Here is a 23,194-nt window from a genome sequence, read left to right as displayed (position 1 = left end):
CATCACTATGGACAGGTGGTGGAGACTTAGGTCCTGCAGGACTATGATCTCTATCAGTTAACCATTTGTTTTTACCCTTTTCCTTTGTTCATGGGCAGCCAGGAGTGCCCAAGGAATATCACACATATCCCATCTGGTTGGGTGGGAGAGGGGTGTTTGTGGCCTGTCACCTTGCCTTATACTCCCTCATCATCCTGGATGGGTTGAAGCTTTCCCTAGCTGTAAGGTTGATGCCCTTACATAGTAAAGAAACTATTATCCCCTTACGTAGTAAAAAAACTATTAGAAAACATGTTTCCATTTGCAGTATACCTTACATAATTTCCAGTGATTTAGGCACCCACTTCACAGGGCAAATCCTACAAGTCTTAATAATGGCCTTGCAAACATTTTAGGATTATCAGTGTCCCTAGTACCCTAAGACATCAGATGAGGTTGAGAGAACTAATAGGATCCTCAAACTTAAAATCTCTAAGCTTGCTGAAAGAAACTGTTATGGAAACTGGTCTGGATCACCCAGCAGAAGAACCAAGCAGCACTCGGAGATCTTGGAAGGCAGGAGGTTTATTTTACACTGGTGTACACCAAGAGGAGATCATTTTCCAGAGGTCTGAGTCCAGAGCATCAACAGAGGGGACAATTTATAGTATGTTACTTCTGCATTCCTCATTAGTAGTGACAGTGGCAAGCGGGTAGGAAGGAAATCCTGGAAGGGGAGTCTTCAGGCAGGGACTGGAATTCCCTTAGCAGTCCTGTTGGCCATCTTGTAACAGATTTTTCCCTATCAAAACTATACTATACTGCCTTGAGTATTATCTCTAGCTCTGCTGAATATTCACAGCACCCTCTTTGGGAAACATAAATTCACGCCATATGAGATAGTCACCCTTAGACCATTGTGTGTTGGCATACAACCTTCTGTTGGTCCTCTGTTATCCCCTGCTAATATAACCAGCTACTGTAGATCTTTAATGTCTTATGCTAAAGCCTATCATTAACAGGTTAAAGCTTTACCTGACCTCAGTTCAAAAGATCCTATTGGTCATAGGCTAGGGCCTGGATACTAGGTATTTTTTTTCATCTTTGTTTTTTTTTTTTTTTAATGAAATTTATTGTCAAATTGGTTTCCATACAACACCCAGCGCTCATCCCAACAGGTGCTCTCCTCGATGCTCATCACCCACTTTCCCCTCCCCCCAACCACCCATCAACTCTCAGTTTGTTCTCAGTATTTAAGAGTCTCTTGTGGTTTGCCTCCTTCCCTCTCTGTAAGTTTTTTTCCCCCTTACCCTCTCCCATGGCCTTCTGTTAAGTTTCTCAGGATCCACATAAGAGTGAAAACATATGGTATCTGTCTTTCTCTGTATGGCTTATTTCACTTAGCATAACACTCTCCAGTTCCATCCACGTTGCTACAAAGGGCCATAGTTCATTCTTTCTCATTGCCAAGTAGTATTCCATTGTGTATATAAATCACAATTTCTTTATCCATTCATCAGCTGATGGACATTTAGGCTCTTTCCATAATTTGGCTATTGTTGAAAGTGCTGCTATAAACATTGGGGTACAAGTGCTCCTATGCATCAGAACTCCTGTATCCCTTGGGTAAATTCCTAGCAGTGCTATTCCTGGGTGATAGGGTAGATCTATTTTTAATTTTTTGAGGAACCTCCACACTGTTTCCCAGAGCGGCTGCACCAGTTTGCATTCCCACCACAGTGCAAGAGGGTTCCTATTTCTCCACATCCTCGCCAGCATCTATAGTCTCCTGATTTGTTCATTTTAGCCACTTTGGCGTGAGATGGTATGGTTTTGATTTGTATTTCCCAGTGTATCAGTGTATCACTGTGGTTTTGTATCAGTGTGGTTTTGATTTGTATTTCCCAGTGACACTGAGCGTCTTTTCATGTGCCTGTTAGCCATTTGGATGTCTTCTTTAGAGAAGTGTCTATTCATGTTTTCTGCCCATTTCTTCACGGGATTATTTGTTTTTCAGGTGTGGAGTTTGGTGAGTTCTTTATAGATTTTGGATACTAGCCCTTTGTCTGATATGTCAAGGACAAATGTCTTTATTTATTTATTTTTTTAATTTTTTTATTTTTTTATTTTTTTATTTTTTTTATTTTTTAATATATGAAATTTACTGTCAAATTGGTTTCCATACAACACCCAGTGCTCATCCCAAAAGGTGCCCTCCTCAATACCCATCACCCACCCTGCCCTCCCTCCCACCCTGCCCTCCCTCCCACCCCCCGTCAACCCTCAGTTTGTTCTCAGTTTTTAACAGTCTCTAATGTTAAGGACAAATGTCTTTAAAGCCTACTAAGTACTGAGCACTTTGTACCAGGTATCACAATATATTATAAATATTATTTTTTATTCAATTCCCAGTGCACACTATTCAACCTGTTCAACCAAAAAGCCATTGATTCTTCTTCGACTTTTCTTCTCCTTTCGTGATACACATGCAATCCCTTAACTATCACCTCTATCTTTAATATGTATACCAAATGCAATCATTTCTTATTACTTTAACCATAACCACTCTCATCCAAACTACTATAACCTCTCTCCTGAATAAATGCAATAGTTCCTTAGCAGTGCTTTCCTCTACCTTTCCGCCTCTATAGTCTATTCTTCATGAAGGAACCAGAAGTGATCCTCCATGGTCTCCCTCACAGCAAAATCCTGAAGTCCTTGCCTCAGACTGCAAGGCCCTCCATGCTCTGGCATATGGTTTCTTCATCTACTAAACCTCTCCATCCTTCCTTGTCCATTCCAATAACCTGTCCTTTACTATTCCTCAGAAACATCAACTATTCTTCATCCCTAGGTAGTTTATATTTATTATTCCTTGTGCTTGAAATGCTTTTCTTTATTGCATTCAGGACTGTACTCAAAAGTCACTTACCAAAAAAGGGCATTCATGTTCTTTCTCTATAAAATACTATATTCCAGGGGGCGCCTGGGTGGCTCAGTCGGTTGAGCGTCCGACTTCGGATCAGGTCACGATCTCACAGTTCATGAGTTCGAGCCCCGCGTCAGGCTCTGGGCTGATGGCTCAGAGCCTGGAGACTGCTTCCGATTCTGTGTCTCCCTCTCTCTTTGCCCCTCCCCCATTCATGCTCTGTCTCTCTCTGTCTCAAAAATAAAAAAAAAAAACATTAAAAAAAATAAAATACTATATTCCAGCATTTTCTATACCCTTAGACTGGTTTATTTCTCTTCACAGAAGCTAATCAGAAATAACTGCTCTTCCTGTCTTTTGTAAAAATCTAAGTGAGACTATGCTCAGGGCTTATGATGACAATACGAGTAACTTCTGAAAACAAAACAAAACAAAACAAAACAAAACATTGGTAAAGGGAAGAAAAAGACAAAAGTCTAGTTAAGAGAACTGAGTACTACCCTCACAAACAGTAACTCTAAGAAAGAATTAGAACTCAGAATTGATGGTTCTGTGGTGTACCAAAGAGGACCAGGATTCCTGAACCCCCGGGTGGCACAAAAGCAGAAAATTGTCATCTTTTTAACAAAGCACTGTGCATGTGGACAAACATCTACATACTATTAGCAATGATCATGACAAAGTCAAAGTTAGAGGCCTTCCTTCTGTTTTTCTGGGGTCTTTGATGACTCAGTCCTCATGATGACTGAGAGCAAATTTTTCACCACAGCAGGAAAGAGGGTCTAAGTCAGATTTAATTTGAATAAAAATTTTCAGAAATGTTATTTCTTGCTTACCAGGCTTTAGATTCAACTTAATACCCATAAATTAGATCATCTTTCTTCTCTTCTTCAAATATTTAAATGATTACATACTAAAGTTTGTAGTTTTTTTCTCTGTTCTCTGCTCTCTTTTCTCACAACTTGGTGGCTTTCGTTAGTGATATACTTGGATTCCTTTCTCTTCATTTTTTTTTTTTTTTGTCTATTACTGGTTTTTTATTTGTGGTTACCATTAGGTTTATATATAACAGCTTATGCATATAGCATTCTATATTAAGTTAATGGTCACTTAAGTTTGGAACCATTCTACAAGCAATAGAGTTTTACTCCTCTCCCCCACATTTAAGGTATATGATGCATAACTTACATCCTTTTATTTTTTGAAACCCTTCACTGATTTTATAGATAGACTTAATTTTACTGCTTTTGTGATTCCTACTTTTCTTTCTCCAGTTTATAGTCTTTTTTCCACTCAGAGTCCCCTTTAACTTTGTTGTAAGACTGGCTAAATCGTGATAAATGCCTTTAACTTTGGTTTGTCTGGAAAATTCTTTAAAAAAATTTTTTTTTAATGTTTATTTATTTTTGAAAGACAGAGAGAGACAGAGAGTGAGAAGGGGAGGGGCAGAGAGAGACAAAGACACAAATTCTAAAGCAGATTCCAGGCTCTGAGCTGTCAGCACAGAACCTTACATGGGGCTCAAACTCACGAGCCATGAGATCATGACCTGAGCCAAAGTCGGACACTTAACTGACTGAGCCACCCAGGTGCCCCTGTCTGGAAAACTCTTTATCTCTCCCTCTATTCAGAATGATAGCCTTGCTGGAGTATTCTTGGTTGCAGGTTTTTCACTTCTAGCACTTCAAATATATCATTTCACTTCCTTCTGGCCTGCAAAGCTTCTGCTGAAATTTCAGCTGATAGCCTTATGGGGTTTCCCTTGTGTATAACTGTCTTCTTTTCTCTTGCTGATTAAAAAAAAAACTCCTTGCCATTGCTTTTTGCCATTTTAATTACTGTGTGTCTTGCTATGGAACTCTCTGGGTTCACTTTGTCAAGGTCTCTCTGTGCCTCTTGGATCTGGATGTCTGTTTCCTTCCCTAGATTTGGGAAGCTTTTAGTTTTTATTTCTTCAGATAAATTTTCTGTCCCCCTTTCTCTCTCTTCTCCTTATGGAATCCCTTTAATGCAAATGTTATTATACTTGATGGTGTCACTGAATTCACTTAATTTATTTTTATTATTATTACTTTTCTCTCTTTTATTCAGCTTGATTTGCTCCATTACTCTGTTCTCCAGCTGCTGACACATTTTCTGTTTCCTGTAGTCTACTGTTTATTCCACCTAGTGTATTTTTCATTTTAGTTATTGAGTTCTTCATCTCTGATTGGTTCTTTTTATGTTTCCTACCTCTTTTGTTAAGGGTCTGAGTCCTCCATTCTTTTCTCAATCCAATGAGTATCTTTATGACCACTACATTAAATTCCATATCAGGCATATTACATATCTTCATTTCATTTAGGTCTGTTGTTGTAATTTTGTCTTGTTCATTTGGGATATATTTTTCTGTCTCCTTAATTTGTCTAAATCTCTGCATCTGGTTTTACAAGTAAAGAAAGTGCCTCCTGATCTTGAAAGTATGAGAAAGACACCCTGTAGCATCCTGCAGGGCAGTGTCCCCTCTTCACCAGAACCTGGCATTTTAGGGGTGTCTCCTATGTGTGTTGCCTGAGACCTGCTGTTGTGGCTGAGTCATATTTGCCTTCAGTTATCTGCCATCACTCTTTTGCCTGCCAGGAGCAGGATTTGGTCCCTATGTCGTTAGCGAGCTAGTCTAAAGCTAAACTGGACTTGATTTGGGTCAGACTAGGCGTTTGCCAGAGCTGCTGTAGAACCAAAGTGCAAGGTGTTCTCACTGTGTTGTCCCCTGAGAAGTTTTCATTGGTGGGTGGGGCCTGCAGTCATATCAGATGTCTGGCCCCTGCCCACTGTTGGGGCTACAGGTGAGTTGGTGTGTGTGGTTTTCTTCCATTCTCTTCTGGGCAAGATAATTTGGGGTGGTGCTGAACTCTGTTGGGACTGCTTGCATACTGCCATGCCTGTGTGGCGCTGCTTTGGACAGACTACTGCAGAGGCCAGGTTGGAGTGGGTGCATCTGCAAAAGAGTGTGGGGGTGGGGCCTGCAGTTAGCAAGCTAGGTGGAGAGTGTTTGTGCTATGCTGGTTCCTGCAGATATCCAGGCTGGGGGACAGGGGAAGGAAATGACACCCACCAGCTCTTTGTTCCTAGATAAGTCACCTAAAGATCCTTGCCCCTCCAGCACATTCTCTGAGATTAATAAACAAATATCCCTCCCATACACCCCAGGCATTTTCAAACTGCTGCTTCAGCGAGGCTGTTTGTTATGCTGTCTTTTTAAGGCCAGGGACTCTCATCTTTCAGCTTTCCCAGAGCCAAGCCCACTGATATTTAAAGTTCCAGTTGTTAAGCCCCACTAGTTTTAAGAACTCAGAAGTTAAGGGGCATCGGGTGGCTCAGTTGGGGGTGCCTGGCGTGGGGTTCTGCTCTTCTCTACGTCTGCAGTGTCCCTCTCTTTCCAGGGACAGTCTCACAGATCAGTTTGGCTCAGGACTGCATCTCTAACCTTGCTATTCTTTTTGATGTAGTCTCTTCTCTACATTTAGCTATGGAGAGTCTGTTCTGTCAGTTTTGGGTCATTTTCTGGCTACTTACACTGATGTAGGTATTATCTAGCTGTATCTATGGGATGACATGAGCCTAGGACCCTCCCACTTAGTCATCTTTGCTGGAATTCCCATAGCATATTTTGAATAAAATATAAAGTCCTGATTATAGTCTTCAAGACTCTGCATGACCTTCCCCTTTTTTAACATTCTAACTTCATCTGTCCCCATGTTCCCCTCTCTCCCTGTGTACCATACTTCTCTTTCAGTTATTCAAAAACGTCAAGCTCTCTTATAACTCATTTTGTTCCCTTTACCTACAATGCTATTTCCCCTCCTCTCTTCACACTCGGATTCATTCTAATCCTTAGGTTTCAACTTATATGTCACTGTCACAAGGAGGCCTTCCTTGAACATCCTATCTCAAAATCCTGTCCCAAGATTCTCTATCACTCTACTTCTTTGATTTCTATTAGCAAAATGTAGAGTTTTTCAGTTTGAATAAATAAAGCAAGATCTAAATACATACTGCACACAAAAAACACACTAAAATTAAAATAATCTTAAGACAATTTTGAAAGTAAAAGAAAAGTAAAAAATATACCAGGCAAACAGCAATCATAAGAGAGCTGAAATGGTTATATTAATACCTACAAGATATATTTTAAAACAGGAACTACTACTACAAACAAAAAGGAGTATTTCATAATGTAAACAGGGTCAGTATATCAGAAATATATCACAATTATAAATGTATACAGACTTATATACGGCCCCCAAATATATGAAGCAACAACTGACATAGATAATTCAACAGTAGCTGGATATGTGAATACCTCATTCTTAATAACTTATAGAACACTACACAAAAAATCAGCAAGAATATAGAAGATTTGAACAATGTTACTGGAGAGTAGCAGAATATGGCACCCCAAAATATGCCATTTTGGCATAAGAATTATTTTGAGCTAAAGACACTTGAGAAACAAGAGATGGAAGAAAGGCATTCTGACCTTTCCTTTTCTTCCTGAAAGCAGCAGATAAAACTCCCAATGGGAAAGACACCCTTCCTATACCAGGAAGAACAAAAAAATTCTCATCACCAAAGACTGAATAGAGGCCTAGACAAATCTATACAAACAGACCTTGTTAAAGTAACTCTTACCTTCTTTTAGTCTTCCACTTATTTTAGTTTCCCACAACTGCTACGTTGTTCAATCTGGTTTATAAGCACTTGAGCCTATCCACCTTTTGGGTCTTTATTTCCACATGGGGGCTCCCATGTAAATGTTAAGCTCTATGCTTTTCTCCCCATTACTCTGTTCTATATCAATACGATTCTCAGGCCCAGCCAGAGACCCTGAGAGGGTAGAAGTTTTAATTCCCCTACAATATCAACCAATTCAATCTGACATCTATAAAATATTCCACCAAACAGTGCTTGAATACACATTCCTTTCAAACAAGCATTCTCCAGAATATTTCATAAGCTCAATCATAAAATAAGTCTCAAAAAATTTAAAGAATGTTTACATCAATTAAAGAATGTTTTCATCAATTTAAAGAATGTTTTCATCAATGACATGAAATTAAATTAGAAACTAAAAGGTAGCAAAAAAGGATATCCTTTTTTTGAGGATATCCTGGATATCCTCAGATATTTGGAAATTGAAAAACATACTTCTAAAATCCATAGATCATAGAAGAATTTGCAATGGACACTAGAAAATATTTTTAATTTAATAAAAACAAAAATAAAATTTTTGAATTTGATAAAAACAAAAATAAAATCTCAAAATTTATGAGATGTAGCTTAAAGCAATACTTAAAAGTAAATTTATAGCTTTAAGAGTCTTTATCAGAAAAGTGTCAAATCAATAACCTAAGCTTCTACCTTAAGAAACTAGAAAAAGAAGGGCAAATTATACTAATGAAAGCAAGCAGAAGAAATGAAATAACAAGCATAAAAGCAGAAAACAATGAAATAGAAAACAGAAAAAAAAAACAGAGAAAATAAAGGAACCCAAATGTTAAAAATAGAATAGATGGACGGATAAAGACAAATACACACAAACATACAGGACTGAAAGAAAGAACATCACTATTGGCCATGCAGAAATTTAAGGGATTATAAGGCAATATTATAAACATCTTCATGTCAATAGAACAGACAACTTAGATAAAATGGAAAAATCCTAGAAAGGTACAATTACCAAACCAAACTCAAGAAGGTATAAAAAATCAGAGAGAAGTCTGGGAAGATGGTGGAGTATGAGGATCTTAGGCTCACCTCCTCCCACAGATACACCCAGACAACAGCCACATCACTGTAACTAACCCATAAAACGAATCTAGGACTGGCAGAACAGATTCTCCACAGTTAATTGTAGAGAAGAGGCCACACTGGAAAAAAATGGTAGGAAGGGTAGAGTCCCAGGTGGGAACCAAACTAACCTATGAGATTAACTACAAACTCAAGGGATACCACAGCCATGGAGAACAGAGAGGAACAGAATCACATCAGGCACCCCAGAAATAGGAGACCTGCACTGGGAAGACAGTCCCTATAACATTTGGCTTTGAAAACCAGAGGGGCTTATCTTCTTGAGCTTTTACAATCAGTGGGGCTTGACACCAGCAACTTTAAAACTCAGCAGGCTCAGGGGCTCCCAGGTGGCTCAGTCAATTAAGCGTCTCACTTTGACTCAGGTCATGATCTCACAGCTTTAGGTTCAAGCCCCGCGTCAAGCTCTGTGCCGACAGCTCAGAGCCTGGAGCCTGTTTCGGATTCTGTGTCTCCCTCTTTTTATGCCCCTCCCATGTTCATGTTCTGTCTCTCTCATTCTCTCAAAAATAAATAAACTTTAAAAAAATAATTAAAAAAAATAAAAAAAAACTCAGTGGGCTCAGCTCTGGGAGAGCCAGAGGGCAACAGGAAATAGTTCCCACTGAAAGGAACAATCCAAATGACAGCCCTGCCTTAGTTTAAAGCTAGGTTCTCTTTTCTGCTTATTATGGATCTTTGATAAGAAATACAATTGCTGAGAAGTCTGTTTTGCTTGCTGTTTCCTACGAGCATTGTGAGGCCTTTCCTGAATGTAACCCGCTGTGTAGTAGAATGGGTTGTAAAACTTCCTAAATGTAGTCTGATATGTAATGGAATGAGTGATTGTACATAAACTAACTGGCATTTTTCGCTTCTGTAATCCTGCTTGCTCAACACATTCCTCCCCTTCCCCCTTCCCCCTTTTTCCTCCCGCCACAAGTAACGGACAAAGCCTTCCCGCCAAAGGACAAAGGACGCCCAATCAGAGAACAACAAATGTCCTTACTTTAAAATCAACTAATCAGGCCCCTCATAATTTGAAACCTCCCCTGTGCTATTTGTCTCTGTCTATAAAAACGCTGTACCAACCCTGATCGTGGCCTCTTGCGTCACCGGCGACGAGTGCGCAGAGGACCAGGTTCGAACATGCAATAAACGACCCTTGCCGCTTGGCTTTGACTTACGACTCTGGTGGTCTTTTGTGGGGAGGTTTTGGAACTTCAGGCATTACATTTGGAGGTCCCACCGAGATCTCCCCCGAGCCCACCAGACTCCTGGTCAACGGGTCGTATCTGATTCCGATCGGTAAGTAAGCCAGCTCTAACGTTCTTCCTTTTCTCTCTGATCTGTGTTCCTTCTCTGGAGAACCGGTTCTGTCTGGAAGCTGGTGTGACCCTGGCGGACGCGCTATAGGGCACCCGGCCGGGGTCAGTTGGAGACGTCCACTGACATCTGGGGGCCTTCTTGGCCCATCTGGGGGCCTTCTTGGTCCATCAGGGGACCTTCTTGGTCCATCGGGGGGCCTTTTTGGCCCATCAGGATTCTTTTCTGTGGGCTGCTCACGCCCAACGCGCCTGCGAACTAAATACTTTCATTTTCTCTATGAACTTCCAGAGTGCTAAGAAATATCTCTAGGCGTCTAAAAGAAAAAACCATCTAGGCATGCCAATTGTTACCCGTATTTTGATGTGATGTGTGTCTGTGTGTCTGTCTGTTAAATCGACTGGAATGATTGTTGGGAGTCAGGGGCACGCGCCGGACTTACCCTATGTGTAGTCCCACGGCATAAGCTACGGGATTCAAGTGGGCTCTAACCCGATTTCCGTGGTGATCCTCATACGGCTTAAGGCAGTCAAAATTTATTTTGATCCAAGCAGGGGGTTTATACCTGCCCGCCCATGCTAAGAGGCACCTAAGTTCCCACAAGGGACGCGGACGGGTGAGTACACGAGTGCTTCTATGTCAGTCTAAATGTATTGTCACCCCTGGGCCCTTGTAATAACCGCCATCCTAGCCATAACCCTTTCTGTTGGGCTGGCCGAGATGGCCCCAGAAAGTTGGAACCACTGTCAGAGATTCTTGTTGGCTCTTGTTTTTCTTTCGTGCATTGGATGTTTTATTGGAATTAAGTGTTTTTTCGGCTGATCAGAATTAATTATTCCATCCTTTGTTCCTCTTTCCTCCTTCCTCAGCTACCTGCGGCTTTCCCTCCCGCCCCTCCGCCCGGGTCCCAGCCAGGCCGCCAGGGGTCTCACCCTCGGAGGTCGCCTGTGCGAACTCCACCGCTGATTTCAGCCGCTTCAGGGCCCCCTCTGTGCCGCCCCCTTCTCTTCTCCTCTTCCTCAGAATCATAACATGGGCCAAACGCAGAGCACCCCTCTCTCCCTCCTTCTCGCCAACTTCAGGGATGTAAAAGCTAGAGGACACAACTTAAGCCTAGACATTCGCAAAAGGAAGTTGATCACCTATTGCCGCTCTAAATGGCCCACCTTTGGGGTCATTTGGCCTACAGAGGGAACCTTCTGCCTCCCTGTGGTCCTTAAAGTAAAATCAAAAATTTTCCTACCAGGGAAAGAACGTCACTCGGATCAGATTCCCTATATTCTGGTGTGGAAAGATTTAGTAGAAAACCCACCTCCTTGGATGGCCTCTTCCTTAATAGCAGAGTCGTGCCAAATCCTAGCGGCTAAACCTATCAACCCTTCCAAGCCGCCAACTCCAACTGCACCCCCTGTTCTCCCCGACAGCCAAGATTTACTTTCCCTTGACCCTCCCCCTTACCAGGTTCCTCCTCTTATTCTGCAAGCTGCCCCTATCCCTGCTGCGCTGGCAGAGCCTCCCGTAGCCCAGCCCATAGGAGAACTAGAGAATAGGGAGGCTCAACCCGCGCCCATGCCTAGTGGGGGCGAAGTCCAAAGGCCGGCTGGACGTACCGTAGGCGGGCCCCACATGAGCCAGGACTCCGCCTTCCTGACTCCACCGTAGCTTTACCCTTACGGGAAATAGGGCCTCCCGATGATACGGGGAACCCCCGACTTCAATACTGGCCCTTCTCTACCAGTGGCCTATATAACTGGAAAACCCATAATGCCCCATTTTCTGACAACCCTAAAGATTTAATAAGTCTCTTAGACAGCGTTATGTTTACCCACCAACCCACCTGGGATGATTGTCAGCAGCTCCTCCGAATCCTGTTCACCACCGAGGAGCAAGAAAGAATTCAATTGGAAGCAAGAAAGCTGGTTCCTGGAGATGACGGCCAACCCACTGCTAACCTTGATCTCATTAATGCAGCTTTTCCCTTGACCCGACCCCCACAGGATGGCTGGGACTACAACACGGCAGAAGGTAGGGGATGGCTGCGCATTTATCGCCAGACTCTAATGGTGGGTCTCTGGGCTGCTGCATGCAAGCCCACTAATTTGGCAAAAGTGTATTCAGTAATACAAGGTAAGACAGAGAGCCCTGCCGCTTATTTAAAAAGATTAATGGAAACCTTCAGACAGTATACCCCCATAAACCCCGAGGCCCCCGAAAATCAAGCTGCTGTTGTAATGGCCTTTGTAAATCAGGCAGCCACTGATATTAAAAAGAAACTCCAGAAACTAGAGGACCTGGAGGGAAAACAGATTCAGGACTTACTCCGCATTGCCCAGCGTGTCTATAATAATAGAGAGACTCCAGAGGACAGGCAACTTAAAGCCACTGAGAAAATGACCAAAGTCCTGGCCGCTGTTGTCCAAAAGCCCCTGGATAAACAAAAGCCCCTAGATAAGGACCAATGTGCCTATTACAAAGAAAAAGGCCATTGGGCCCGAGAATGCCCTAAAAAGAAAAAGCCACATCATGATCAAAAACCGTGGCAGCCAAAAACCACACCCGCCCTCTTCACTCAAGATGAAGGGGGGACGGGGTTCGGATCCCCTCCCCAAACCTAGGGTAACGCTACAAGTGGAGGGGAACCCAGTTCAGTTCCTAGTCGACACAGGGGCACAACATTCGGTCTTGATCAGACCCCATGGAAAAATTTCTAAAAAATCTTCCTGGGTCCAAGGGGCTACCGGAATAAAAAAATATCCCCGGACCACCCAGAGGACTGTGGACCTAGGAAATGGAAAGGTCACCCATTCCTTCCTAGTCATCCTTGACAGCCCATGCCCCTTATTAGGAAGAGACTTACTCACTAAAATGGGGGCCCAGATTCATTTTACGCCAGGGGGCCCCCAAGTGACTGGCCCTCACAACCAACCCATTACCATACTTACTCTAAGATTAGAAGATAAATATCGACTCCATCAGGGGCCACCCTCACAAAGTCAAAACATAGAGCCCTGGCTCCAGCAGTTTCCAGAAGCATGGGCTGAAACCGGGGGTATGGGGTTGGCTCAACATCGCCCAGCTCTATTCATAGAGCTGAAAGCGGGGGCAGATCCAGTTCGGGTCCGACAATACCCGATGTCGATGGAGGCCAGAAATGGCATCACGCCACATATCCGTCGCCTCCTAGACTTAGGCATCTTGCGTCCCTGCCATTCAGCCTGGAACACCCCCCTGCTGCCTGTACAAAAACCTAACAGTGCGGACTACCGTCCGGTACAAGATCTGAGAGAAGTTAACCGCCGAGTCATGGACATACACTCAACAGTACCCAACCCCTATACCCTCCTAAGTGCCCTCAGCCCAGAAAGACAATGGTATACTGTCCTTGATTTAAAAAATACTTTTTTCAGCCTGCCTCTGGCCCCCAAAAGCCAAGAGCTCTTCGCCTTCGAGTGGTCCAACCCTGAGAGGGGCATAAATGGGCAACTCACCTGGACCCGGCTCCCCCAAGGATTTAAAAACTCACTCACCTTGTTCGATGAGGCACTTCACGAGGATCTGGGTGAGTACCGGAATCAAAACCCCGGAGTGACTCTCTTGCAGTACGTTGACGATCTTTTAATCGCCGCTGAGACTGCCGAAGCTTGCTTGCAAGGCACCAAAAATCTCCTCCGGACACTTGGTGCCCTGGGGTACCGAGCTTCAGCAAAGAAAGCCCAAATTTGCAGATCCGAGGTAACCTACTTGGGGTATCTGTTAAGAGAAGGCCAACGATGGCTCACTGATGCACGGAAGGAAACCGTCCTCCGCATCCCCCGACCCACAACGCGAAGACAGGTAAGAGAATTCCTGGGATCGGCCGGGTTCTGCCGCTTGTAGATACCTCGGTTCGCCGAGATAGCTAAGCCTCTTTACCTGGTCACCCGAGAACAGGCGCCCTTTGAGTGGACAGAGAAAACTGAGCAGGCTTTCCAGCAAATCAAACTTGCCCTGTTGTCGGCGCCAGCCTTAGGGCTCCCCGATGTCTCCAAACCCTTTCATCTCTTCGTAGATGAAAACAAGGGGGTAGCCAAAGCAGTGCTGACGCAACTCCTTGGTCCATGGCCCAGGCCCACTGCCTATCTTTCAAAAAGACTAGACCTAGTAGCGGCTGGCTGGCCCCTTGCCTCCGTATGATCGCTGCTACAGCTCTAATGGTAAAGGATGCTGATAAGTTAACTATGGGACAAGAGTTACATGTTACAACCCCTCATGCCATCGAGAGAGTCCTCAAACAACCTCCTGACCGATGGATAAGTAACGCCTGACTGGTTCACTACCAGGGACTATTATTAAATCCCCTCAGAATCATTTATGTTCCCCCCCGAACACTAAACCCTGCCTCCCTGTTACCAGACCCGGACTTGGATACCCCCCTCCATGACTGTGCTGAGATATTGGCACAGGTTCATGGAGTTCAGGAAGATTTACAGGATCACCCGCTACCAGATGCCAAGGTTACCTGGTTCACTGATGGCAGCAGCTTTGTACATCAGGGTCAAAGGTACGCGGGGGCAGCAGTCACAACTAAAACTGAGATTGTTTGGGCTGAGCCTTTGCCAGCTGGCACCTCTGCCCAACGGGCTGAACTTGTGGCCTTAACCAAGGCACTGACTTTGGGAAAAGACAAGAGACTAAACGTGTATACCGATAGCAGATATGCTTTTACTACGGCCCACATACATGGAGCTATATACAGAGAGAGGGGACTGTTAACTGCAGAGGGGAAAACTATCAAAAACAAAGAAGAAATATTGGCTCTTTTAAAGGCACTCTGGCTGCCTAAACGACTAGCCATCATACATTGCCCAGGCCACCAAAAACCGGTCACACCGGTGGCCAGAGGAAATAATTTGGCTGACCACGTGGCCCGAGAGGCGGCCTTACAGGTGGACTGTGCTTTAATGACCACCCTACCAGACCCCGGTTCAGCTAGTTTACCAGAAAGTCCCACCTACACTAAAGAAGACCTAAACTGGATCCAAAAATTGCCTATGACTCAGTGCCTTAACGGATGGTGGAGAGCAGCAGACTGTAACATAATCCTCCCAGAAGAAATGGGAAATAAAGTCTTATCCAAGATGCACCGAGCCACTCATATGGGCACAAGAAAAATGCAAGACTTAATAAAACATGCTAGGATCACCATTAAAGACTCCAGGACAAAAATTGAGCAGATAGTTACTAGCTGTAAAGCTTGCCAACTAACTAACACCACCAACCACGGGAAAAACCCTGGCTCCAGAACCCGCAGAACCAGGCCGGGAGCCTATTGGGAAGTAGACTTCACCGAGGTAAAGCCTGGAAAATATGGATACAAATATTTGTTAGTGTTTATAGATACCTTTTCAGGATGGACAGAGGCCTTCCCCACCAAGCGTGAGACTGCGCAGGTAGTAGCAAAAAAAATGTTGGAAGACATCATGCCCAGGTACGGATTCCCTACCCTAATAGGATCAGACAACGGACCAGCATTCATTTCAAAGGTAATACAAGGGATAGCGCAGTTTATTGGGGCTGATTGGAAACTACATTGTGCATATAAACCCCAAAGCTCAGGACAGGTAGAAAGAATGAATAGAACCCTAAAAGAGACCCTAACCAAATTGACCATGGAGACTGGCGCTAACTGGGTAGTCTTACTCCCCTACGCTCTGTTCAGGGTGCGGAACTCCCCTTACAAACTGGGATTAACCCCCTTTGAAATCATATATAAAATACCCCCTCCTATAATTCCCAACCTACAGTCTAATGTGTTAACTGAATTTGATGATCATAAACTTCTTATTTCCCTGAGGGAACTCCAGCACACCCACCAGGAAGTTTGGCCCAGATTAAGAGCCATTTATGAGAACGAGCCCCCTCCTGAGCCGCATCACTACCGACCCGGAGATTGGGCATATGTGTGGAGACACAAACAAGAGACCCTCCAACCACGGTGGAAGGGACCCTACATTGTAATCCTAACCACACCCACTGCTCTCAAAGTCGACGGGATTGCTACCTGGATCCATTACACCCACGCCCAACCAGCTGATCCCTTTGCGGTTCGAGAAGACTTCGTGCCGGAAGCCAACACTGCCTGGACGGTTGACCAGAGTAAGACCCATCCTTTAAAATTGACTCTGCATTGAAAACCTGACCCCGAAAACCGGCTGAGACCAAAGGCCTGGGTATCCCATACCAAGACTGTTGCTGCAGCTCTGGACCCACAATGATCGGAGGAACACTCATTAGCGTGCTCCTGTTCACCTCCTACGGACTGATAAGTATTGCAGGCAACCTCCATATACGCTATACTTTAACTTGAGAGGTTTCTAAATTAAAAACCCAGGAAGTCTATAATACTACCCTGCTCTCCGCTTTACTCGGGCCTCTGGCCATTCTACTTCTCGCTCTCACATTAGGCCTCTGCATCATAAACAAAATTATTAATTTTGTCCAAGACAGGTTCAATACTGTACAATTAATGGTCTTACGAACTCAGTACCAACAGCTCAAGACATTACAAATAGAAAACTGAAGATCCAAGATTGGCTCTTTAGGCACAGGGAAAAGGGGGGAATGAAAGGAACAATCCAAATGACAGCCCTGCCTTAGTTTAAAGCTAGGTTCTCTTTTCTGCTTATTATGGATCTTTGATAAGAAATACAATTGCTGAGAAGTCTGTTTTGCTTGCTGTTTGCTACGAGCATTGTGAGGCCTTTCCTGAATGTAACCCGCTGTGTAGTAGAATGGGTTGTAAAACTTCCTAAATGTAGTCTGATATGTAATGGAATGAGTGATTGTACATTAACTGGCATTTCTCGCTTCTGTAATCCTGCTTGCTCAACACATTCCTCCCCTTCCCCCTTCCCCCTTTTTCCTCCCGCCACAAGTAACGGACAAAGCCTTCCCGCCAAAGGACAGACAAAGGACGCCCAATCAGAGAACAACAAATGTCCTTACTTTAAAATCAACTAATCAGGCCCCTCATAATTTGAAACCTCCCCTGTGCTATTTGTCTCTGTCTATAAAAACGCTGTACCAACCCTGATCGTGGCCTCTTGCGTCACCAGCGACGAGTGCGCAGAGGACCAGGTTCGAACCTGCAATAAATGACCCTTGCCGCTTGGCTTTGACTTACGACTCTGGTGGTCTTTTGTGGGAGGTTTTGGAACTTCAGGCATTACACCACCCTTTAAGAGACAGCATAACAAACAACTCCATTGAGATATAGCAAAGCAGCAGCCATTTTAAAAGTACCTGCATTATATGGGAAGGGGATTTATTTACTAATCTCAGAACTTTGCTGGAGGGGCAGGGATCTTTAAGAGACTTCTCTGGGAACAGAAGAGCTGGTTAACATCATTTCTCTCCCCAACCCTCACCCTCCAGCCTAGATATTCAGACACCTTTGGGAACCAGTGTGAACCTATCTTGCTAACACCCTGTGCCTTGTTCCCACATTCTCCTGCCGATCAGGCCCATCTAGCCTGCTCCAATCAGCAGGAGTCCCTCCAAAGCATCTCATTCTGCAAGCAGACCTGCTAGTGACTAGCAGCACTCCAAACCGACTCTTCCTTTAGAGAGAGAAAGATAACTACACACACCAGTTTAAATGGATCCCCAGCAGTGGGCTGGATGCAAACATCTGATCTGACTGCTAGCCTGTCACCAACAAAAATCTCACAGGAGGCAGCACAAAGAGCCCTGTAGTTCAGGGTCACTGCAACCCCAACAGACAGACTGGAGCAGACATCTGGTGTCTCCACAGGCTTCACTCACCAATGAAAGCCCTTCTTGGGACAATGAAGGGAGACTGCTCTGAAGTGCCAGGTGACCACAGTTCCAAAAAATAGGCTGAGGGGAAGCATCTGGTCTGACCCAACTACAGGACCAAGACAGCCCCAGAATTTCCCTTTAACCACACACAGACCAAACCCTGCCCACAACAGGCAAAGAGGGCAATTGCAGCCAAGTTGACTGAAGGCAAATGCAGCTCAATCACAACAGAAGGGCACACACAAAACACATAGGAGACACCCCTGAAGCATCAGGTTCTGGTGAGAAGGAACATCATGCAGGAAAGGACTACAGGACCTCTTCTTTATAAGGTCACTATTTTCAAGATGAGGAGACATAAATGACCTTCCTAACACATGGAAACAGATGCAGAGAGTTAGACAAAATGAGGAGACAGAGGAATATGTCCCAAATAAAACAGGACAAAATAAGGCAAAACAACTAAATGAGATGGAGACAAGCAATATGCATGGTAGAGAATTCAGAGTAATGGTCATAAAGATACTTGCTGGACTTGAGAAAAAAGTGGATGATCATAGTGACACCTTCAACAAAAAGATAGAAAATAGGAAAAAGAAGCAGAGATGAGAAGTTAATAAATGAAATTTAAAATACATTCAAGAGAATAAATAGTAGACTAGAGGAAGCACAATAATGGATCAGAAAACTGGAAGACAGAGTAATAGAAAGCAACCAAACTGAACAGCAAAAATAAAAAAAGAATAAAAACTTGAATATGTTAAGGGAACTCAGCATATTATCAGATGTAATAACACTGGTGTTATAGGAATCCCCAAAGGAAAAGAGAATAAGGGAGCAGAAAATTTATTTGAAGAAATAATTTATTTGAAGAAAATTTCCTGAATCTGGGGAATGAAACAGAAATCCGGATCCAGGAAGCACAGAGATCCCCCAAAGAGGTCCACAGCAAGATACACAATAAGTAAAATGACCAAAAGTAGGGGTGCCTGGATGGCTCAGAGGAGCACATGACTATTCATCTCAGGATTGTGAGTTTGAGCCTCACATTAGATGTAAAGATTACATAAATAAATAGACTAACTTAAAAAAAAAAAGACCAAAAATAGTGATAAAGAGGAATTTTAAAAGCAGCAAGTGAAGATAAGACAGTTAAATAGAAGGCAAACCCCATAAGGCTATCAACTGAATTTTCAGCAGAAACTTTGCAGGCCAGAAGGGAGTGGCATGATATATTCACAGCACTTAAAGGGAAAAACTTGCAGTCAAGAATATTCTGTCAAGCCTATCATTCAGAATAGAAGGAGAGATAAACAATTTGCCAGGAAAACAAAAGTTGAAGGAATTTATTCACAGTCTTTCAAGAAACTTAAATAAAAGGTAATTCTTTGAGTGGAAAGAAAAGAGCATAAACAGGAGTAAGAAAATTAGGAAAGGAAAAAATTTCAGAGATACATATAAACATAACAAAAATAATAATCACTTATAAGCCAGTCCAGAAGTTATAGCACAAAAGCAATAAAATAACTCAAAAGATTTACAAAATAATAGGATGTAAATAAAGTGTGACATCATGTACATAAAACGTGGGAGAGGAGTGCAAATTTAGTGATTTAGAATGGGTTCAAATTTTAGCAACCATCATCTTAATATATATAGACTGCTTAATATAGACTGTACAGAATGTTATATATAAATGTAAAGGTAACCAGAAATCAATAACCTGTAGTAGACAAGCAGAAAATAAAGAGAAAGGAATCCAAGCATAGCACTAAAGAAAGCCATTACACCACAAAGGAAGAGAACAACAAAGGAACAGATAGAAACTACGAAAACAACTATAAGGTAACAACATGGTAATAAGTGCATACCTATCAATAATTACTTTGAATGTAAATGGACTAAGTGCTCCAATAAAAATATAGGCACCAGGAAGATTATTATCATTACTAAAAGCAGGGTAATTCCCAATGCTTGGAGTGTACTTTGGAGCTATAGTCCCCAGGACCCCCCCCCTCCAAAAAAAAATCAAAATCAAATAAGTCAAAGAAAGACTCCAGTGAAGGAGTCACCCTTTTAATTCAAGCAGCCTAATCTGTGATCTTAGGTAAGTGACTTTCAACTCCCCCAGCAGAGTGAATCCAGACACAGCAGGTAGTGTTAGCCACACCACAGACACATCCTTGCTCAGCTAAAAGATAATCAAGAGTTGTTCTATTATTAATAACAACTTTGGCCAGAGAGTCTAGAGAATCTTTATTGGGAAGCTATTGTCCTAGCACGAGATGCTGCAGTATCTTCAACAATAAAGGAGAGGGTTTGTTTTGTTTTTAATGTTTATTTATGTTGAGAGAGAGTGAGTGCACAAGCATGGCAGGGACAGGGCAGGGGGAATGAGAGAGAGAAAGAGAGAGAGAGAATATCCCAAGCAGGCTCCACACTCAGTGCACAGCCCAACTTGAGGCTTGATCTCATGATTACAAGATCCTGACCTGAGCCAATATCAAGAGTTGCATGCTTAACCGACTGAGCCACCCAGGTACCCAAGGAGAGAGTTTTGATCATATTTTCATTTTCACTTACTCCTAACCAGGGAACACGGCCCTGTCAAAGGAAGCAAATCCTTAATCATGAATGCCTCCTGGTATTTCCTTTCTAATTTGACAATGTAGATCCAGGAAAGTTGGTCATTGAGATGTCTAGTTTCCTTGTGAAAAGTTTCTTTGTGAAAAGTTAGTTAGATAACCTAAGAAGCATTGCTCAGCTATCTTCCCACAACCTAGGCATTCATAGACCCAAGAATAATAACCACCATAGACATAGACAAACCCTGTCAGGGCACAAATCATTCCCATTAGGGTGGTAGGATTTCTGTGTTTATTCAAGCAAGAGATCAGGTTTTCAGTGCATATGTGGAGAAAATCTAGCCTGAAAGAATGAGTCATTCTCAATACTTTGCAAAGATAGGTGGTGCTGGTGACAACTCTTAGAGAGTTGTGGCAAATCTGATAGATAATCCTGAGAAAATGGGGTGCAAGTGTACTAAGATTTATATAAGGAGTTGTATCTAATTGGGTGCATACAGTTATAACTGAAGAAAGGTAAAATAAAGCACAAGTTGTTCTGGCCATCAAAGGTGAACTTGGTAAGAGACTACTAATGGGGTTCGACTATAGTTTATGGTGACATTAGGAAAAGAAATTCATTACAGGGTGGACCAGGGGGGTCTCTAGCACCATGGACAGATCAAAATTTTTGATGAAAAATCCAATAGGCTGGAAGGTTACCCCCCTTAGCAATGGTCTGGGAGACACAAATGAGCAAGTTCTCTTTCCAGGCCAATTACAGAGTAAAGGAAAGGAAGACAAGAAAAGATTCTGTTTAATTGAAGTATGAAATGTTGTTCTGGCATCTATGGCAGAAGCAGTCTACCTTGATGTCAGCTTCTCCTCTCCCTTGTCTATGTGATTTGGAGGTCTCCAGCATCTCTACACACTAGATGTCAGGTGGAGACTCCTCAGCTGTGAGATGATTATCGAAGGCTCCATGCTCCCACAGTCATAGGGCTCAGTGCTCTAATCCATCAGTGTCAATGGTCAGGAGAACTTGGTAAGGTCATTTTCAGTGGGGCTCAAGAGCTGTTTTACTTCGATGATGTTCTCAAAATACCTAGTCTCTGGACAACCTGGGAGAAATGGACAAATTCCTAAACACCCACACACTTCCAAAACTCAAGCAGGAAGAAATAGAAAACTCGAATAGACCATAACCAGTGAAGAAATTGAATCAGTTGTCAAAAATCTCCCAACAAATAAGAGCCCAGGACCAGATGGCTTCCCTGGGGAAGTCTACCAGACATTTTAAGCAGAGATAATACCTATCCTTCTCAAGCTGTTCCAAAAAATAGGGAAGGAAAACTTCCAGACTCATTCTATGAAGCCAGCATTACTTTGATTCCTAAACCAGACAGAGACCCAGTAAAAAAAGAGAACTACAGGCCAATATCCCTGATGAATATGGATGCAAAAATTCTCAACAAGATACTAGCAAATCGAATTCAACAGCATATAAAAAGAATTATTCACCATGATCAAGTGGGATTCATTCCTGGGCTACAGGGCTGGTTCAACATTCGCAAATCAATCAATGTGATACATCACATTAATAAAAGAAAAAATACGAACCATATGATCCTGTCAACTGATGCAGAAAAAGCCTTTGACAAAATTCAGCATCCTTTCTTAATAAAAACCCTCGAGAAAGTCGGGACAGAAGGAACATACTTAAACATCATAAAAGCCATTTATGAAAAGATCACAGCTAATATCATCCTCAATGGGGAAAAACTGAGAGCTTTCCCCCGAGATCAGGAACACGACAGGGATGTCCACTCTCACTGCTGTTGTTTAACATAGTGTTGGAAGTTCTAGCATCAGCAGTCAAACAAAAGGAAATCAAAGGCATCAAAATTGGTAAAGATGAAGTCAAGCTTTCACTTTTTGCAGATGACATGATATTATACATGGAAAATCTGATAGACTCCACCAAAAGTCTGCTAGAACTGACACATGAATTCAGCAAAGTCACAGGATACAAAATCAACGTACAGAAATCAGTTGCATTCTTATACACTAATAATGAAGCAACAGAAAGACAAATAAAGAAACTGATCCCAATCACAATGGAACCAAGAAGCATAAAATACCTAGGAATAAACCTAACCAAAGATGTAAGAGATCTGTATGCTGAAAACTATAGAAAGCTGATGAAGGAAATTGAAGAAGATACAAAGAAATGGAAAAACATTCCATGCTCATGGATTGGAAGAATAAATATTGTTAAAATGTCAAAACTACCCAAAGCTATCTACACATTCAATGCAATCCCAATCAAAATTGCACCAGCATTCTTCTTGAAGCTAGAACAAGCAATCCTGAAGTTTGTATGGAACCACAAAAGACCCTGAATAGCCAAAGTAATATTGAAGAAGAAGACCAAAGTGGGAGGCATCACATTCCCAGACTTTAGCCTCTACTACAAAGCTGTAACCATTAAGACAGCATGTATTGGCACAAAAACAGACATAGACCAATGGAATCGAATAGAGACTCCAGAATTGGACCCACAAAAGTATGGCCAACTAATCTTTGACAAAGCAGGAAAGAATATCCAGTGGACAAAAGACATTTGTCTCTTTAACAAATGGTGCTGGGAGAACTGGACAGCAACATGCAGAAGGATGAAACTAGACCACTTTCTTACACCACTCACAAAAACTCAAAATAGATAAAGGACCTGAATGTGAGACAGGATACCATCAAAACCCTAGAG

At 42.7% G+C, this 23,194-nt stretch overlaps 1 long non-coding RNA gene across 1 annotated transcript in view; it reads left to right on the top strand.

Moving 5' to 3' along the window:
- LOC122200300 overlaps positions 1-23,194 on the top strand; it is a 44,939-nt gene that overhangs the window by 17,247 nt on the left and 4,498 nt on the right. The window lies entirely within an intron of this gene.

Source organism: Panthera leo, chromosome A1 (assembly GCF_018350215.1).
Source record: "Panthera leo isolate Ple1 chromosome A1, P.leo_Ple1_pat1.1, whole genome shotgun sequence".
In the NCBI taxonomy this organism is placed as follows: Eukaryota; Metazoa; Chordata; class Mammalia; order Carnivora; family Felidae; genus Panthera; species Panthera leo.
This window is presented reverse-complemented; position numbering and strand designations above follow the sequence as displayed.